Source organism: Lissotriton vulgaris, chromosome 1_1 (genome assembly GCF_964263255.1).
Source record: "Lissotriton vulgaris chromosome 1_1, aLisVul1.2, whole genome shotgun sequence".
NCBI lineage: Eukaryota > Metazoa > Chordata > Amphibia > Caudata > Salamandridae > Lissotriton > Lissotriton vulgaris.
Genome location: NC_141685.1, coordinates 1,712,081,638 through 1,712,102,100, shown reverse-complemented (window position 1 = coordinate 1,712,102,100; position 20,463 = coordinate 1,712,081,638). Strand labels below are relative to the sequence as shown.

General features: G+C 49.8%; 1 pseudogene; it reads right to left on the bottom strand.

Moving 5' to 3' along the window:
- Positions 1 to 12,824: 12,824 nt before the first annotated feature.
- Positions 12,825 to 18,411, bottom strand: LOC147751101 (uncharacterized; annotated as a pseudogene).
- Positions 18,412 to 20,463: the final 2,052 nt, after the last annotated feature.

Sequence of the window (20,463 nt, the reverse complement as noted above, 5' to 3'; positions counted from 1 at the left end):
ATTCCTTTCATGGTCTCAGACCCTTTTGATGCAAACCCCCTTTTCCTGTGTCCCCGTTTGTCTTCCTTGTTCCCAGGCCGCCACCTGGCCCTGCGGATACTGTTTATTACCCCGTACAGTAGGAAGCTTCCCCTCCCCATCAAAAGACCCTCGAGCCGATCAAAGCCCCCACCCTATGAGATCCGATCAACCCCATGCATTCCGTGAATCGGCGGAATGCCCTGCTGCGCGACAACCATCACCTGTTGTGACCGGGGTGGGGAATTCAACTGTAAATGTATGTGGGAACGGGCCTGAAGGGGAGATTCCGAGGATGTTCTTTCAAATATCAAAATGTTGCGAGAATGTGTTACGTGCAATAAAGGTCATAAAACCTAGTATAAGAGGCCAGGCCTCAGAGATGTGGTTAGAGCACCTCGTGACGATACTTGCTGTCTGAATTGATGTGTTCTCCTCCGGAGAGAATAAAATCCTCGTTTCCTGCCTTCCAGTCTCCAGCGCCTGCTTCTTCATTGGTTAATATTGGTGGGTCATAGAGGCGACACCGCCGGGCAACATAAAAGGGTCTTTGGTTACTGGTTGTCTTTGAAACCCTTTTTAACAACCTACAGCCCAGCAAGATGGAGTCCCTGCACCATGTGCTAGCAATGCAACCCCTCTCACCAAAGTAACAGGTAGGTAGCCATCTTCACAGGGAGGGGTGTACCTGGGTGAGGGGCCAGCACAGTATGACACCTAGCCAAGTGGCGTATGCCACCCAAACCCGTCATGATGCCTAATACTGTGTACCACAACAATGTGATGAGTTCGTCAATCGTGTGCTGCATGACATGACATCCCAATTGTCACAACAACCAACCTGTGCAGTACACATCAATGACTCTCTATCCTTTGTACAACAGGTGATCGTGAACTGGCAGGAAATGTCAGCAACTGGAAAAACCAGGCACCCCCCTCAGACCATGGACCCTTTGAGCTGATGACCTTGATGCCTCGGATGACGTGGAAGTGGCCAGTACACCAGTGTCGCCAGTGCCTTCCCGGTCCCAGGACATTGCTGTCACCACCACCTTGACCACAACACCAACAGTGGCCTCTGCCGTCGGGACCTGTACTGCCACTACCACCACCACTACCACTGTCAGGAATTCGCTCCACAGGATCCGGTCATTGCTCATAGGGGTCCACCTCCAAATGTTACCAACTCCCTGACCTTAGAATACAGGTAGTTCGAACCATTAGGCGATGGATAAAAGGGAAGGGAAAGGAACTGCTGGGACAAAAGGCTCTGAAATGACATAAACATAAAAGACACTGTTATGCAATGCATATAATGAAACAACTACTCTCATATATTCTCGCTATGAAGAAGTATGTCTGAAGGATCATAAACACACCTCCAACAGTAGAACCAGCACACAGACAGCAGTTCAGGAAATCATAGCAAAAAATAAACGAGCCCAGTTCTCAACCCCTGAAATAAGAAAACTCAGTTTTCATTAATGGTTGAAGCTTTCTAGCATTCCATAGAATAATAGAGATTGGCAAGAGCACAGATCATCTCTATAAACATCCTGCTTCAAAGATTTGGTTCCTGGAATATTGTATCATCATATTCCTGCAAGTCCAAAGTACTTGGAATTCCAATACATGGAATCCTGTTTACACACAGTAGAACATAGTGGCCACCACAGTCCTCCGCTGTACAAACAATAAAATGAATATCCAATGAAACACGGCAGCAAGTGGTCACCAAACACACATTGGTCCGCTAAGCTTGTAGAAAAAAAACTTCCATGAACGGCAACGCGTGGCAACTGTACACACAGCGTTCGGCCATTAATATAATAAAGAATACAATGTCACGGCAGCATGTAGCTCTCACCACAATGCTCCACAACAAATCCACAAGGCCAAAGGTGTTCTAAACGGTAACGCGTGGTCCGCCGACACACAGCGTTTCGTTTTAAGCCACAAGCGCAGCGTGCAGGAAGACACACTGAATACGGAATGTGGCAGGTAAACTGGGTTCTAAACGGTAACGCGTGGTCAGCCGACACACAGCGTTCCAATTAATGAAGAGGGCGCAGCCTCGCAGGTGCACTCACCATCCTCGGAGTATTTTCTGCACAAGATACAGGATTGTTTGATCAGCCCCGGGAGTTTCAGAGAAACGAGAGACCAGCTCACCGAGACGCCGGCACTGGGAAACAGGAAAGAAACAAAATAACGTGCATTCGCTGTAGCGCGTGAAGTCAATAAGTACCTCCCACTACAAGAGGTTCATGGGAGTTGTAGTCTTTAGGCGTTATGTAGGCGCCAATGAAACACGAATACTGACAACCACTGCAACAAGTCTTCCCTGTCCCACCCTCCCAGACCCATTGGACAACAAAACAACCACCACATCCCAGTAGAGCAGGGAGAGTCTCCGGGCTAGGACCCAGGTGAGGCAACAGGTTCCGGACAGGAGGCCAGGTGGAAGGGCAGGTGGCCAGCAACACCCACCCAATTGTGATGCCGAGGCCGTGGATGCCATCAACAGGGTTGTGGACGTTTATGAGCGTGCACAGGCACACCAAGACACACTGGAGCACTGGCAGCTGTTGAGGTCCATCGACAACAGGCTGGCACAGCTGGTGGACATCATGGGGCAGCAAGCAGCGTCTCGGAGGGAGCAACCTTCAGCCCATATACCACCTCCCCCTACCCCCAGTGGCCTGCAGGATGTCATTACACAAACATCCCCTGAGGCCACAGAGAGGGATGTGTCCCTCCTCCGGCGAAAATACAGAGGGGATGTCCGAGGAAACGGCCAGCTGAAACCAGTGGCAAAGCACCAGCCAGCTATCAGACGAGGAGCCGGTGCTGACTTCACCATGCCCGGAGCCTGCAAATCACTCTGCTGACTATCCTCCCCCACACCGGCAGGCCATCGCTTTTATGTATTGTACTGGGTTCCCACAACAATGTCGGTTCTACACGATGTTCTCATCCTCCATGACTTTCAACTTGATGATCCCCACCCCCATCTTGTAAATATGCACTCCACCAACACTGCCACCATTGTAAATAAACACCCTTGAAACACTCATGTCTGTGTATACTCCATGTTTTATTCACAGGGTGTACAATGATGTAAACGTTACCATGTCCCAGGAGCAATGCTTGTCTGTACTCATGTTGAAAATGAAGCGACCTAGGGAGAACAAGAGCACAACATACACATGTCAGGAAACTGCATCACAGTCTTCACACCACACCGCATTTCACGGCTGTGCTATCTATCCACTCCACAATTTTCACCAGTCACAACATTTCCATTTGTGAGCCGTGCATGACTACCATGTCACACACACATTTGAAAGCAGCAAAGAGCCAACCACAGGCAGCAGTCACAACACACATCCAGACATCACCACCAACCACCCCTCCCGCATACCATGTCAACACCGTACGTTGACACCCACCTTCAGGGGAAGTAGCGCTCAATGAGCTGTCATCTCTGGTCCACACCTTCCTCCTCTCCACTATCATCATCACTGGACACGGGCGGGATAGCATGCGGAGCCACTTGTTGGTCTGCAGGGTCCAGGATCAGGGGGATCCCCTTGCGCAGGGCCAGGTTGTGGAGCATGCAGCAGGAAACCACGATTTTGCAGACCTTTGCGGGTGAGTAAGGCAGGGCCCCTCCAGTCTTGTCCAGGCAGTGGAACCTTGACTTCAGCAGCCCGAATGTGCGCTACACCACCCGACGTGTCTTGCCATGTGCCATATTATATCGCTGTTCTCCTGGGGTAGTGGGATTCCGTACTGGGCTCAACAACCATGGGCGGTTAGGATACGCAGAGCCACCTATGGGAGAGGTGGACAGGCACACCCAACATTACCACTGTGGTGTGGGTCAGCAGGGCACACATACAACACAGTGTTTGACACTTGCAACTCACCAACAAGCCAGCCACGTTCCGGATGCATATTCACCATCAGTCGGGGCACAATGCTGCCCTGCAGGACGTGGGAGTCATGTGCAGAGCCTGGAAATCTGGCACACACATGCTAGATGATCTGATTGGTCTGGCACACCACTTGGACATTGATGGAGTGGTAATGCTTCCTATTGTGATAAATGTATTCACGTGCCTGTGGTGGAACCAGACCAATATGTGTGCCATCAATGGCACCCACCACATGTGGAATCCGACTCAGAGCGTAGAAATCAGCCTTCACAGCTGGCAATTCCGCTGCCCCAGGAAAATAGATATATTCATGCTTAAATAGCATCATGGCTGCCAGGACATCACGCAGTACCACACTAAACATGGGTTGGGACATCCCCCCTGCTGTACCAATTGTGTGCTGGAAAGTGCCAGTAGCGAAGAAGTGAAGTGCTGCCATTACCTTGGCCGTTGGTGTGATTGCCCCGGGATATTCCCTGCGTGGCTGCAGGTGGGGCTCCAGTTGGGCAACCAGGATCTGCAATGTGGGACGGTCGAAGCAGAATCTGTGTATCACCTCGTCATCCACAATGTCCTCCAGCACAGTGTTTGGACGGTGCACATTCGGAGCCCTCCCAGGATGGTAGCACATGTCAATTGTAAACACAACACAGCTGTACCACATTTGTGATCATGACAGACACAGCAATAACAATGACTGACATCAGCAGTGATGGTACCACAGACTGCATGTGGGTTGGCCCTCGCACACAACAATGGCACACCTGTAGACTTGCCACACATTGACATCCCCACAATGATGTCACAGACATGTGTATGACTATGCACAAAGGCACGTTCCCACATGTAGCACAGACAGCCTTGATTGTGCAACATATACCTCATGTGTGAATCTGCATCCACACAGGCCCCAATCTTTGTGCTGCACCATGCCAATACATAAATACACAGTCCATGAGGTCATGCATCTCTGACTAGACCTGCATAGGCTGAACAAGGACACATGAGAGGGCAATCCATCAGGCATCCATCACACAGCAACAAATTCATAGTGCATCCATAACATCATCACATGTCGTTGCACATACCATGCACAGACACACATGTAACACAATCTGCAGGTCCATGGTAACAATGAACTGTGTAAATGTAAACCAGCAACCCATGTCACATGTGAGCCACCACATCACTACATTGTCACAGATGTGCACTGGCCTGGCATGTGCACTCAGCACTGGTCTGGGTGCGTAACTTGCAATGTTAGCACTGCCCTGTTGCATGATCATGGTGGACAATGGACACCCTTGGACAGTGCCCGCGCCACAGCATGATGTGTTGGCAGGTACCATGTACCTGCTTAGGCACCCATGTCCCCTTGCCAACACGGAATGTGTGCCTGACCATGCAGTAATTGGCCTCGCGCTTGCAGTGCACGCCTGCCGCAATTTCAAAACTTGCATTCAGCCTCCAGGAATGCGTTTCCCATTGGCTGTTGAATAGGGTGCCATGGCGGGGACACACCGGCGCGGTCATACGTGCGCTGCCGCTAGGGTGCACCTTTCAAATGCATCCAGTTTCCGGCACCGCGATGGAGGTTCACGCATGCTGCGTGGGCGGGGCAGGCTTTCCACAACATTTAAATCTACATTGTGAAAGGGCAGTTGGTATGTCCCTCCATGCAGATAGCGGTACCCACCACTGTTCCCTGGCGCTGAGTCACCGCCCATGCCCATGCCCATTCAGTCCAGGGGCCCGCCATGCAGATAGCGGTACCCAACATCAGCGGTGGGTACCGCTATCTGCATGGCGGGTCCCTGGACTGAATGGGCATGGGCAGTGAGTAACTACCAGGGAACGGCGGTGGGTACCGCTATCTGCATGGTGGGCACCTGGACTGAATGGGCATAGGGGTGACTCACCACCGGGGAACAGCGGTGGGTACTGCTATCTGCATGGCGGGCCCCCGGACTGAATGGGCATGGGCATGGGCGGTGACTCACCACCGGGGAACAGCGGTGGGTACCTCTATCTGCATGGTGCTCCCCTGGACTGAATGGGCATGGGCATGGGTGGTGAGTCACCCCCGGGGAACGGCGGTGGGTACCGCTATCTACATGGCGGGCCCCTGGACTGAATGGGCATGCGCGGTGACTCACCGCTGGGGTACCACTGTCTGCATGGTGGGCCCTGGACTGCATGGGCATGGGCATGGGTGGTGAGTCACCGCCGGGGAACGGCAGTGGGTACTGCTATCTGCATGGCGGGCCCCTTGACTGAATGGGCATGGGCAGTGACTCACCGCCGGGGCAGGGCGGTGGGTACCGCTATCTGCCTGGTGGGCCCCTGTACTGAATGGGCATGGGCGGTTACCCACCGCCGGGTCCGGGCGGTGGGTGCCGCTATGTGACTGAATGGAGGGATAACAACTGGCATTGCCACTTGCACATTCATATGTATCTGTTAGCCTGCCCCACCCCTGCGGAATGCATGCTTCGGCATTGCGATGCCAGCAATTGATGTATTTCAAATGATGCACCATCGCGGTAGCACGCACATGCGGTTGGCGGTGCGTGACCGTGATGGTCCTTGCACATGCAGCCAATGGAAACAGGTACCGTGGGACACGTAAGCGATTTTCAAAAATGCGGAAGCCTTGCACCACCACATCGGGGCCAGTCATTGGCTAATTTTGAATGAGACAGCCCGGGAACACCAATTGCTGCAGATGTGTGCCACTGATATCAGCTCAGGGATCTATAAATGTGTGAGTCTGAGCACCACACATCCACTGCTTCCAGCCACTGCTGCCTGCACCCATCACCTCTAACTGCTGCTGCTGCCCACTCCACTAACTGCTGCTGTTGTGCCAGTGTCCTGGATCTTGCCATGCCGGGAGTTGGACAGATCCGGTCCCGTCCCTTCAGTCCAGAGGAGCTGGAGATCCTTGTGGATGGTGTGCTCAGCCACTATGAACGGCTCTACGGTGCCCCAGGACAGGTGGTAAGTGCAGTGGGGGACATGTTGGTGTGCATGAGGTGGTCCCTGACTCCTGGTGTCTGCAATCTGGGTGGTGTTCTGAGGGAGGCAGTGTGGGGGTGCCCCAGCAGTCCATGAACGCTGTGATGTGTTCCTGGTTCTGTCACTGACTGATTGACCTCTATGCTGCGCAGTGTTATCTTTGAGGGGTAACAAACATGACATGTGTAGTCTTGTGCCTGTGCTGGGTCACGACCGATTACAGCTATCTTGTGTGTGTGTGCCTCACCTGCTATCCATAATGGACTAATGCCATATTGTCCTGTCAGTCACATATGTTGTACTGTACATGGCTGCTGATAGAGACTCGTACCTTCTATCTGTGTGAACGGCCAACTGTTCACTGACTTGCCCCCTCTTGTCTCCCATTATGGTAGGTCAAGCTGCACCATCGCAAAGCCGTGTGGAGGGAAATAGCACATGATGTGGTTGCAGTGGGGGTGTGCAACAGGCGACACACACACTGCCACAAGTGGTGGGACGTGAAAATGTGATACCAGTGGGTCACTGGGACCATCCCCTTGGGAACACCTTTTACTCCTCTTAGCAACAGAGGATTCCACACAGTTGGTTTGTAAATATCAAATGTTTTTCATTTATTTGTCAAAGTTCACTGAATATTCATATGTAGCATATTCAATAGATGAAACTTTATCCACATTAATGTACCTCTATGGTTCAATCATTCATGAGGCATCATTATTTTTTGAAATGTCCAATGCATTTCGGGCTACTAGATGAGCCCTTCATCAGGGAATAACGCTATGGAAAGAAGAGATTACATGTAACCACTTAATGTCTTTGACCATAAAACAATGCATTCAAAAAAAGACAATCATCCTAGGTTAGAGTTGTGAATGTGTACATGCTGTCCTCACTGAGATAAAATGAAAAGTAAATGCGAACGGTAACTTACATGCCTTTCGCATTTGGATAGATCAAAAAGCTCGCTTGTTGCGTTACACTGAAATAAAGGGAAAACGCGGGTATTGTTAAGTATGGCAACGCTGTTTGAAACGGATAGACCAAGCGTGAGGGTATGTTCTGACAAACTAACCTGTTGTGCGGTGAGTTGGATTTTCGAAAAAATCAAGCGTGACGGCTTCTGTATGGTTTAGCGTCTCTGTCTGCAACAATGTTGCCATTTAGTTTGTAACTTCAAACCACGGACGCGGTCACGTGTCTAATGGAGGTTAAAGAAAGACTATGGGGAAGTGGTTCCCTGTCGATAAACATTCACTTTAATTGACATAACGTGCTCGCTATAAGCTGGTGTGAGTATCAGTGAATGGTGGTGAAAATAAGGGTAAATAAAGAATGTTGAAAAAAACGGAAAAAATGAAAGTAAACACGGGCGGCCCTGGGTCGTGAACCGGGGTCTGGGAAAACTGATCCTTATGGCAAGAGCTCTAAAACGCCACCCATGGAGAACCCAAACTTGATGAACTAAGATAAAAAGCTGTGCACCCATCCGAAATTGTTTTCTGTTACAAGTGTGGGGACGACATCTCCAGGCTCAGCAAGACCGTGGCGGATATGACACTGGGGCTGATTCCAAGATCGGCCGGTTTGCACGACGTACCATGATAACTCTAATGCTACGTATCATAGCTGTCACACATCCTGACCTGTCCGCACGGCTGAGAGGGGAGAAGCAGAAAACTAGCGGTGAGCACACTGACATGGGTTTGTGACTTGGGAGTGCATGCATGTATTGCTGGTCAGACACAGTAGTGACATCCATGGTGTATATGGTGTGCTGCTATTGCATGTTGGTGGATTAGCGGAGTGAGAGTCCGCATCCATGTCAGCCAGCTGGACATACCAGTTGCATTGTAGTGCAGGGGCCCAGGACATGTCATTCATGTCTGTGGTCCCATGGCTTCACATGTGTGGTGGTCTGCATGGACTTTCCCTGTTTGTTTCATGTACATGTGTCACAGGGCCCACTAATTCTTTGACATGAGGATGTCTGGGAGGGGTGGTTCATGTGCAGGATGGGTTCGACATTTTGTCCAGCAGTCAAGAAAGTTTGGATTTTGTAATTTGCTGTTAGTGAGTATGGCACTTAGGTATACCTCTGATCTTTCTCTTTCAGCTTTGAACGAGGGCACTGACAGACAAACGACGGAGGGAAGTGGTGGCAATGCATCCGGATCATAGACCACACAAACACTGACTGAGATGGAACAGAGCAGCCCCGGAGAGGGGGACAGAACTATCCCTGAGGACTCACATGTGGAGACACCATCGTTATCATCTTCAGACAGCGGTGGTGAGTCAGCACTGTTGGTAGACACAGGGAGTGGACAATCTACACCTTCAGTCGGTGCACACCACACTGGGCCCACACTGCCACCAACTGCAAAAACTACTGCTTGTGCTCGCAAGAGTAGGGGGAGCAGAGTGGCCTTTGGTGCAGGCGCCACTGCCCCAGCCCCTGTGATACAAACTGCCTTTAGTGCTGAGGCGGTTGATCTGCTGCAACAGCTGTGTGTAGGGCAAACAAACATGATAAATGCATTCCTGGACCACGATAGGAAGTTGGGGCAGGTGGTAGCATTCATGGCGGGCATGCATGGTGATGTTGTTGGTCTCCACAGGACAGTACAGTCCTTATCCAACACAGTGTCTGCAACCATTCAACAGTCACATGGACAAGTTTCTACTTCAGTTCCCTCATCCACACCACTTACTGTCTCAGGGTAGAGTGACACTTCTAAACATGCATCATTTTCAGGGTATTGCGCTAGAAGCAGCCACAGGCAGCAAGGCAGGCAACGGAGGCCACAGACACCATCCCCTGGGAAAGGGAAATATTTCACAGAACACAACATCAGCTACCCTGGAGATGACACACAGGACCCTCAAGGGGTGATGGGGGGGGCACAGATTTACAGGACACACAGGCATCCAGCCCAAAAGGTACTCACAAGGGCAAGGCACATCTCATGGACAAGGCACAGACCAAGGACAGGGCATCCGCAAAGGACAGGACACCACCCATGGACACGGCTCCTCCCAAGGAGCAGTCACCTCCCAAGGACCAGGCCCCTACAAAGGACAGGGCACCTCCCAAAGACAGGGCACCTACCAAGGACCAGGCCCCTACAAAGGACAGGGCACCTCCCAAGGACAGGGCACCTCCCAAGGACAGGGTACCTCCCAAGAACAGGGCACCTCCCAAGGACAGGGTATCTCCCAAGGACAGGGAACCTTCAATGGACAGGGCACCTCCCAAGGACAGGGCACCTTCAATGGACAGGGCACCTCCCAAGGACAGGGCACCTTCAATGGACAGGGCACCTCCCAGGGACAGAGCACCGGCCACGGATAAGGCACATTCCAAAGGCAGGACACCTCCTAAGGCCAAGGCGTCTCCCACGGCCAAGGCTACTCCCAGGGAGCAGGCACCTCCCAGGGCCAAGGCGTCTCACATGGACAGGACATCCACCAAGGACAGACATCCATCACCCATGCGTCCCCTGAAGCTGGTGTTGGTGAAGGAACGTAAACCACATCTGTCAGAGGTGGAGGACCCCATACCTCTACTCCTATCCACACCCCAGTGAAACAGAGGAAGGAGTATAGTGTTGTTGCATCCCCCTTTACACATAATGCAGAGGGCAGAAGGCAGGGCCAGAGCAAGCGGCAAGCAGGATCCAGCACGTCCCCAAAGAGCAGACCCACACATGCACATGATCCAACCTTGATGGGTGATGTTTCAGATGATGCCGCACCACTTACCAGTCCAGTCATGTCCAGGGTGCCCTTCCGAATCCCCAAGAAACGGAAACACACACCTGTAAAACCTGACCACTCCAATGTCGCACAAGGACAGCTGTCCCCAGCTCCCAGAGCCACCCTGCCTCCTGGCACTTACAGCCCGGTAGCACATCATTTCAGTGGTCCTAGTTGGTCAGCTGCAGTTCACTCTCATGTGTCAGATAGTGGCACTGTGTCTATTTCGCTGTCATGCCTCATGTAGTAGCACTGTGTCAGTTGTGCCCTCTCCTGTTTCAGGTACTGCCACTGTGGGTGTCCGCCAATCTCATGTCTCAGATGCTGGCATGGTATTTGTTGGTCAGTGTCCAGGGACAGGTCCTGGCAGTGTGTCAGGATCTATCGCTCATGTGTCAGTCACTAGAGCTGTGGCTGTTTCTCACACTCCTGAATCAGGTCTTGGCAGTGTGTCAGGGTCTGTCGCTCATGTGTCAGTCACTACAGCTGTGGCTGTTTCTCAGACTCCTGTATCAGGTCCTGGCAGTGTGTCAGGGTCTATCGCGCATATGTCAGTCACTAGAGCTGTGGCTGTTTCTCACACTCCTGTATCAGGTCCTGGCAGTGTGTCAGAGTCTGTCGCTCATGTGTCAGTCACTAGAGCTGTGGCTGTTTCTCACACTCCTGTATCAGGTCCTGCCACTGTGTCCGAAGCTACGAGGTCCCACAGTACACCTGATTCTGTGCTGTGAGGTGCAGTTCCCATCACTCAAATCTCATTGTAGCACTGTGTCAGTTGTGCCCTCTCCTGTTTCAGGTACTGCCACTGTGGGTGTCTGCCAATCTCATGTCTCAGATGCTGGCATGGTATTTGTTGGTCAGTGTCCAGGGACAGGTCCTGGCAGTGTGCCAGGGTCTATCGCTCATGTGTCAGTCACTAGAGCTGTGGCTGTTTCTCACACTCCTGTATCAGGTCTTGGCAGTGTGTCAGGGTCTGTCGCTCATGTGTCAGTCACTAGAGCTGTGGCTGTTTCTCACACTCCTGTATCAGGTCCTGGCAGTGTGTCAGAGTCTGTCGCTCATGTGTCAGTCACTAGAGCTGTGGCTGTTTCTCACACTCCTGTATCAGGTCCTGGCAGTGTGTCAGAGTCTGTCGTTCATGTGTCAGTCACTAGAGCTGTGGCTGTTTCTCACACTTCTGTATCAGGTCCTGGCAGTGTGTCAGGGTCTATCGCGCATATGTCAGTCACTAGAGCTGTGGCTGTTTCTCACACTCCTGTATCAGGTCTTGGCAGTGTGTCAGAGTCTGTCGCTCATGTGTCAGTCACTAGAGCTGTGGCTGTTTCTCAGACTCCTGTATCAGGTCCTGGCAGTGTGTCAGGGTCTATCGCGCATATGTCAGTCACTAGAGCTGTGGCTGTTTCTCACACTCCTGTATCAGGTCCTGGCAGTGTGTCAGAGTCTGTCGCTCATGTGTCAGTCACTAGAGCTGTGGCTGTTTCTCACACTCCTGTATCAGGTCCTGCCACTGTGTCCGAAGCTACGAGGTCCCACAGTACACCTGATTCTGTGCTGTGAGGTGCAGTTCCCATCACTCAAATCTCATTGTAGCACTGTGTCAGTTGTGCCCTCTCCTGTTTCAGGTACTGCCACTGTGGGTGTCCGCCAATCTCATGTCTCAGATGCTGGCATGGTATTTGTTGGTCAGTGTCCAGGGACAGGTCCTGGCAGTGTGTCAGGGTCTATCGCTCATGTGTCAGTCACTACAGCTGTGGCTGTTTCTCACACTCCTGTATCAGGTCTTGGCAGTGTGTCAGGGTCTGTCGCTCATGTGTCAGTCACTACAGCTGTGGCTGTTTCTCAGACTCCTGTATCAGGTCCTGGCAGTGTGTCAGGGTCTATCACGCATATGTCAGTCACTAGAGCTGTGGCTGTTTCTCACACTCCTGTATCAGGTCCTGGCAGTGTGTCAGAGTCTGTCGCTCATGTGTCAGTCACTAGAGCTGTGGCTGTTTCTCACACTCCTGTATCAGGTCCTGCCACTGTGTCCGAAGCTACGAGGTCCCACAGTACACCTGATTCTGTGCTGTGAGGTGCAGTTCCCATCACTCAAATCTCATTGTACTTGATGTCTGGACTGTTCATTGTAACCACCCTTGCAATATTCTTGTCCATGGGACTGTCCGTATGACATACGTCCTTCTGCTGCCTCAGATGTGCCTGCTCTGTTCTGGCCACTGGCCCTGTTAGTAATGGGATGCACTGTGCCCCTCACTTGCGCTGCCTCAGATGTACCTTTTCTATTCTGGCCACGGGCCCTGTTAGTAATGTGATGCACTGCGCCCCTCACTTGCGCTGCCTCAGATGTACCTGCTCTGTTCTGGCCACTGACACTGCTAGTAATGTGATGCACTGTGCCCCTCACTTGTGCTGCCTCAGATGTACCTGCTCTTTTCTGGCCACTGGTCCTGTTAGTATGGTGATGTACTGTGCCCCTCAATTGTGCTGCCTCAGATGTACCTGCTCTGTTCTGGCCACTGGCCCTGTTAGTAATGTTATGCAATGTGCCCCTCACCTGTGCTGCATCAGATGGACCTGCTCTGTTCTGGCCCTGTTAGTAATGTGATGCACTGTGCCCCTCACTTGTGCTGCCTCTATTGTACCTGCTCTATTCTGGCCACTGGCCCTGTTAGTAATGTGATGCAATGTGCCCCTCACTTGTGCTGCCACAGATGTACCTGCTCTGTTCTGTACCATGGACTGTTGATGCACTGTGCCCCTCACTTGTGCTGCCTCAGATGTATCTGCTCTGTTCTGGCCTCTGGCCCTGTTAGTAATGTGGTGCAATGTGCCCCTCAATTATGCTGCCTCAGCTGTACCTGCTCTAATCTGGCCACTGGCCCTGTTTGAGTTCTGATGCCATGTGTCCCTCACTTGTGTTGCCTCAGATGTAACTGCTCTGTTCTGGCCACAGGCTCTATGGTAACGGTGCTGCTTGTTGCCCCTTGGTTGTGCAGCTTCTCATGGACATGCTCTGCATTCTCTCATTGCCCTGACTGGAACTATGCTGCTTGTTGCCCCTTGGTTGTGCAGCTTCTCATAGACATGCTCTGCACTCTCTCATTGCCCTGTCTGGAACTGCGCTGTTGTTGACCCTTGGTGGTGCAGCTTCTCATGGACATGCTCTGCACTCTCTCATTGCCCTGCCTGGAACTGTGCTGCTTGTTGCCCCTTGGTTGTGCAGCTTCTCATGGACATGCTCTGCACACTCTCATTGGGCTGCCTGGAACTGTGCTGCTTGTTGCCCCTTGGTTGTGCAGCTTCTAATGGACATGCTCTGCACTCTTTCACTGTCCTGCCTGGAAATGTGCTGCTTGTTGCCCCTTGGTTGTGCAGCTTCTCATGGACATGCGCTGCACTCTCTCGTTGCCCTGCCTGGAACTGTGCTGCTTCTTGCCCCTTGGTTGTGCTGCTTCTCATGTACATGCTCTGCAATGTGTACTGGCCACTGGGCTGGCTCCTGGGTACATCAGAGTGCTTTCTTTGTGATGGTTAATAAAGGCACTAACTCATGTTGTGTACTTTGTCAGTGTTCGTGCTTGTTGTGTACTTGCATTGTGGATTTCTTGTGTTTACAACATGCCCTGTCTACCACGGATTAGTTCACAATGGTGACGCACCTGACAACTAGTGAGGCGAGTTTTGATCATGCCCTCTGCCCCGCTCAATATACATATATTACTGGTCCGGCCCAGCAAGAGTAAGGGAGTGACACCTCTGCCATTGATGGGAGGGTGGCATTATTGATGGCAGGGTGGCATTGAACGCACATATACTTACAGGAAGGCCACTCAGGCACCCACTGGGCCACTGGCGGTCATTTACAAATGCAGGGACCGCCCAGATCGGTCCACCACGGCTGCCCACAGCAGCAGCCCTCAGCTGGGACTGGACACCGGCCCCTCGGGCAGTGCCCTAGTGCCCTCGTTGCTAATCCTATGCTGCTGGTGTGAACAGGTAACAATGTTCATGTATGCTGTGGCGTAGTATGTGTGTATTGCATACTTGCGTACCTGCGGCGGCGTCCACGACAGTGCATGACATGCTGGAAGTGAAGTACAAAGAGGGCCGGGAAGGCATGTAGGGCTGGGTCCATAGCGGTCGGGTACGTGCGGTGGGTCTGGAGGCACTGCTTTCCCTTTCGGTTGTGGTGCTCCTGCCGTCTATGAGATGGTGGTTTTTCCGCTGTGGTGTTCTCGTTTGTTTGCGACTACATAATACGGTGTCTGGTGTGTTCCGCGGCGGTTCACATTTTTCCGCGGCGGACGGTAAATGTGCCCAGTTCGCCTTATTAATATGGCGGACGGAAGGCCCGCTGCTGGCGGACGGTGAGGTGCATTTTCTGCCGCCTCCACCACTGCGGTCATGCTTCCGTCCGCCATCCTAATGGACCTCCTAGTCCACCTCGGCACTCCCTATGTTCTCTTTTAAAAATTGGGGTATCCATTTCCTCATATGCACCCAATATTCCTCGTTTAAAAGTAGCGCTCCCTCAAAACTCCAATTAGATTTGTCCTTATTTCTAGTGCCAAACACCTTAAGTACCACTATTAAAGGGTTGGGGACTGCTAGTATGCGCAGAGCTTTCTCAATTGAGCACTCATGAAGAATAGTGTGTGAAGCTAAAATAAAATCTAATCAAGCATGTTTTTGATGTGGAAAAGAAAAAAATGTAAAGCCCGGATCAGTGGGATTTTGTCAGATCCAAATGTCGGGAAGAGCCTGTTCGAGGCATAGTGTCCTTAGAGCTTTGGGTTTCTGCCCACTGTAGTACCATTCGTTGTCAAGGGACACATTTTGACTTGCAAGCAAATTTATATTAAAATTCCCACAAATAATAATAGGTAGTGGCCATGTAGCTAACTCATTATTTGTATAATCAAAAACAGTTGGATCATCCATAGTACTTCCATAAATAGTGCATATTGTGATTGGATCCCCATTGTCCCTACAGCACTGTGTGATTACCCACCACCCATTTTGATCAGCTATTGTATAGATTAATTGAATAGACTGATTAGCTGTCAATATTGCTACACTCTGTGTCTTAGAGTTTTGGGTTTTGGCCCCCACCAATCTGTATCCAAGTGTCTCCAGCAAATGTATCTGTGCCCCTTTGATGTGGTTTGACTGCATAAATATTATATTGGCTTTTAACAATCGTAACCCTACCGCAGTGTGCCGGCGTTTCTTGACATCATTAAGACCACAGATATTAATCGTGGCAATACGCAAATTACTCATTATTACAAATGCTTTTCTGCCAAACTAGTAAAACCATGCAACTTAATGTCTGCCCACAGAGTACCAACCCCTTCAGCCCCAACCCCTTCCTGTCAGACTCTTACCTAATTTGTTTTTCACAGGAACGTCATGGATCTGAGGTATGGTCCTCAACTTCTCCAATTCATCACTTGCTATTGACACTTAGTCACAGCCAGGCAGCAATGGTAATCGGGGAAGAAGGGAAACAAAACAAGAAATAAAAGGAAAGAAACACAACACGTTCTTCAGCACACAGGACCAGTCGGGGAGATGATATGATGTGAATAGGAAAACGGTAGCAATTACTAAAGTGATAATATATCTATTAACCTATTGTATCGCTTACTTCTTAATGTATAACTACATTGAGTTTTCCTTCTTCAATGTGTAATGCATGATTACTTATGCAATGGTGTAGGATGATCTCTGGTGCTCGGACTACTGGTGCTAGGAATAAAACAGAATATAATAAATTCAATGTTTTTCTTTCTTGTAATAGGCGAAAGGTATGAGTGAGCTTGTCTGTTGCTTTGCCTATTCTTATTGTAGCTCGCTGAATGTATTCCAAATGAAAATAACTAAATGTAAACTTAAAACTCCTTCATGCAGGTACTGAATTACTTGAGGCTTTGTTTCTTTTCATAAATGCCAGTAGCAAGAAAAGAGCGAGATCAACAGCGCAGGAGCACTGGATCAGGTAAGTAATACAAAAACAATAGCATTAACATTGACAGAGCAGAAGCGCTGTTACCGTGTAAACCAAAAGGATATTCTGATTTAAATGCCTTCTTTTCCCTTTGAAATGCAGGTCCGACCGTCTGGAGGTTCCAGAAAGCAGAGAAGAAACACTGGTACTAGGAATGACCCGCCGAGAACAAAACGAGAGAAGCCGCCAACACGGAGAAAAGACGCGGTACCAATGCCCGAAGAGAAGCCCCAGAAAGCACTGCCTCAGGAAACACTGCTGGTGAGTATTGGGCCATTCGAGAGCGAGAGAACGCGAAGCATTTGCCGCTTGAGGAGAGGCAGATTATGACTCTCTCTGTCTTTTCCCGCACAGGTGCAATAATGCTCGGCGGCCATCTTAGTAGTTTTTACGTGCGTGGTAGTTCCTTACTCGCGCACACCTGACACTTCCTCCTTTGAAACCCCCCACCCTCAGACCCCACCCGCTCCCGCCACTGATGTTACCTGGCGCCGAAAGAGCCAGAATGATAGCATCGGAGCACTTGTGAACTCGTGCCCCTCCCCGGTCCAATCCTTCTAATTTCATTATTATTCTCTTTTGCCACCCTGTATAATTCTCAATAATACGCCTTATTTGGTGCCAACAGCTTTAGAGGCATTCGCTCAATTCCCCAGTTAGAAGAAAGAAAAACGATTAAGAAAAAATAAATATTATTGTTGCAAATCTTAATTCGAGAGGAAGGCAAGAAAGAAAGAAAAGAAGAAGTCAATCTGGAAATGTAGCCGGTGTCCACTTCACAAAATTATGTTCAGAGATTCATTCTGAGATCTTATGTCAGCAGCTGTAGGCTATTTGTGAACGGAAAACTCTTGGAGGTAAGCTTGGGCCTGGATTTCTGATGCAAAACTACGTGTAGTTCCCTTGAATATAACCTTTAGGCAAGCAGGGTTCTATAGGTAGACTGTTGCGCCCAGTTGTTAAAATGGTGCAAAGAGTTGTCTCAGCCTCCATCTACGCTCCACCGTTGCATGGGCGAAATCAGGCCGTGTAGAAAAAGAGATACAGTTAAATTCTTTCTTGTTTGTGGACCTTGCAAGGTCATACAGCAGTTGTCGCAAGAGAAAATTGCCAAAATAGATTAGCATGGTGCTAGGATATTGCGGGGGTGGTAGATTTTTTAGATAGTGTTAGTGGGAAGCGATGAACCCAATGTATCTCCTTATCCCAATCCCAAGAAGGTAGATCCGGGAAAGCTCCTTTAAAGAATGTAATCATAAAAGTCTTGGGATCATTCCCCTCTGCCCCCTTCGGAGTACCTAGAACACGTAAATTGTTGCGGCATAGGCTGTTTTCCTGCTCCTCAATTTTAAGCACAAGGTCCTTGACTATCCCATCATGTTCCTCGCCTTGTGTTTTCAGGGTTACAATGTCTTTCTCAAGGTTTTCAGTACGTGCCTCGACTGAGGCCATCCTATCTGCAATCTTAATACAAGTCTTGCCCACTTTCATGATGGTGCCCTGTAGCTTTTGCATGGCCCGGCGTGACCTTCGGTTGTCTATCTTGACTTCCTCTTGAAAATTCTTTACAGATTGCAATACTTCTGATACAGTAGGCTCAACTTTAGACTCAGCCCCCCCATCAACGGTGCATCCTGTGGGTGTATGGCTCTCTCTTGCACACATCGTTGGTTTTGTCAATGTTGACAATTGCAATGCAGAATAGTCCCATCTGAGATCCATCGTGCTGCCCTGATCCGGAGTCTCACATTTCTTATGTTGATTAAGTTTCTATCTCAGCATTTTCCTTGGTGAGGTGGAAGAGCAAGATACTTGTCCTTGACAGGCTCACTGAGAGTCACAACATCTTCATTAATCAGATTGCCCTTCTCTGCTGCCGTGATATTGGGGGCGTGTGAGCTCTGTGCATCAGCGTCGGGACAGGGTAATGGCGATTTATTCCTCTCATACTCTTGAGCTATCCCCAGGCTGGGAGCTGGACTAGACTGGAAGATAGGTGCTTTGATCTCCATTACACTTCCTGTGAGTTGTACAACTGCCAAGGGACCTAACTGATCCATTGAACCATTTGAGCCAGCCATTTCCCCCTCTATTACACTGTGTATTTTCCCATCTACTGGAGCGAATATGTTCGAAATAAGTGGTCGTCCACACTGCACGCTTTGGGTAGATTGGCCATTAACTGCACCTTTAATTATCTTCGCTTGTCTTTTTTACTCTGTTTAATAGTCCGCTCGCTCTTTTCCATAGAGTTGGGATTTTCTCACTTCTCTCTGTTCTTGTCTCTATGAGTATCTGGGTGTTTTTGGTGATTCTCAGCTACAGCAGGGTTAGGCTGTGAGATGTCACTCCCCAGTGGTTCTGTCAGTTGTACATTTCTAGTTTTATTAACTTTAGCTCCCCGCCCTGCCATCCTTACTTGCTTTGTTGCAGTGAACAGAATACAGTGTATCTTCCACGTCTGGGAGGTCCCACGCCTTCTGCGCGTCAGTGTTAGAGTCTCTCTCCCCGCCTTCAACAGGTTTCTGCAGATCTCGAGAAACTCCAGCAGAGAGCACACTGCGTTAGAGTCCCGCCGCAGGGCAGCCGTGGCCGATGATGCGATGATGCAGGAACAAAGCGTGTTACAAGCGCCGAGAAGAGCCAGGAGAGAAGCATCAGTGTTGCTTCTACCGCAGCTTGTTTGTATTTTCTGCACAGCGAGCGACAGATCAGAATCGCGGTCAATGCGCCTCAACGTGCCTCAGATAAGTTCAGGTCCATGAAAAGGTTAAAGTATAGTTAAGGCAAGATGGTGCCTGAGTAGTCGCTGCCGATGCGATTCTACCGATCCGGTCTCAAAATGAACCATAATTGACCCTGCATCCACATGCTACACACACAAAAAAAACTTTCCTTCAACATTGTCATTTTGAAAGAATATTTGGATAAGGTGCCTCTGTACCTGATAAAAATTAGGCACCTGATGTATTAAAGATGTTTACCCTTTCTGTGACTATGAAAAATGGTGTTAGTACGTACTAGTCTAGAACTAATATGGAGTTTTATTGAGACATAAAATGCCTTTCTTTTTTGTTATGCTTCCTGGGTGCACAGTAGTTAATTTTTGTAAGGATCTAGCACTTTATAGATAATAAACAATTAAGATTAATCGCATTTTTTGGATCAGAGTAGGTATCTATATTTTTCAAGAGGAAGTTGGTTAATGAGATCATTCCTTTGTCATTCACGAGATTGCTTATTGGTGCCTAGATGTCTGCTGGACTAAGTATTCACACTTTTGTATTGCTTAGAAGACCATCTTCTCCCACTAGGCAGTTTGGCTGCAGCTCTTTGGCTAGGTCCTGGCTTTAGATACTGGGTGTAGATTAAAAGAACTTGAGGCTTACAAGGTAACCTTATTTGAGCATGCTGACATCTGGCTGTTAGCCCAGCTCGTTCTGGAGGCCACTTTTGATAGACTAGAAAGGTTTGAGCCCAATGTGTTTCCCTCTCACATGCAGATATTGCAGTGGTGGTTTTGGTACAACTAGCACACCAGGAGCTTCTCTTATCTTTCAAGCAGGGCTGGATGGATCCTGATGGATACTGCCAGGCGTTGTTGGGGAAATAGGGTGTAATTTACAGACCCTCTTGACTGAGAATAATTGGTCTCAGGCAGTTTGAACTCACTACTCTAACTTGAAAGAATGAGATGAAGCTTTTCAGCCTCTTAAT